Below are 337 nucleotides of genomic sequence, written 5' to 3'. Positions count from 1 at the left end.
CCATTCACCACAACTCTCTGGGCCTGGCCCAAAGTTTTGGGGCCAGTCTAGCGAAGAGTACGCCCATCCAAGCCGTAAGCAGCCAGTTTCTCCAGGAGGACGCTATGGGAAATGGTGTCAAAGGCTTTACTGAAGTCTAGGTAGACAACATGCACAGCCTTTCCCTCATCCACTAAGCGGGTCACCTTGTCATAGAAGGAGATTAGGTTAGAAGGTTAGTCAAGCAAGACCTGCCTTTCATAAACCCACGCTGACTGGGCCCGATCACCTGGTTGTCCTGTATGTGCTGTGTGATGGCACTCAGGATGATGCTCCATAATCTTCACCAGCACCACAG

Source organism: Fulmarus glacialis, unplaced genomic scaffold (genome assembly GCF_000690835.1).
Source record: "Fulmarus glacialis isolate BGI_N327 unplaced genomic scaffold, ASM69083v1 scaffold30356, whole genome shotgun sequence".
Lineage (NCBI taxonomy): Eukaryota > Metazoa > Chordata > Aves > Procellariiformes > Procellariidae > Fulmarus > Fulmarus glacialis.
The sequence above is the reverse complement of the archived record's forward strand: the minus strand, read 5'-3'. Positions refer to the sequence as shown.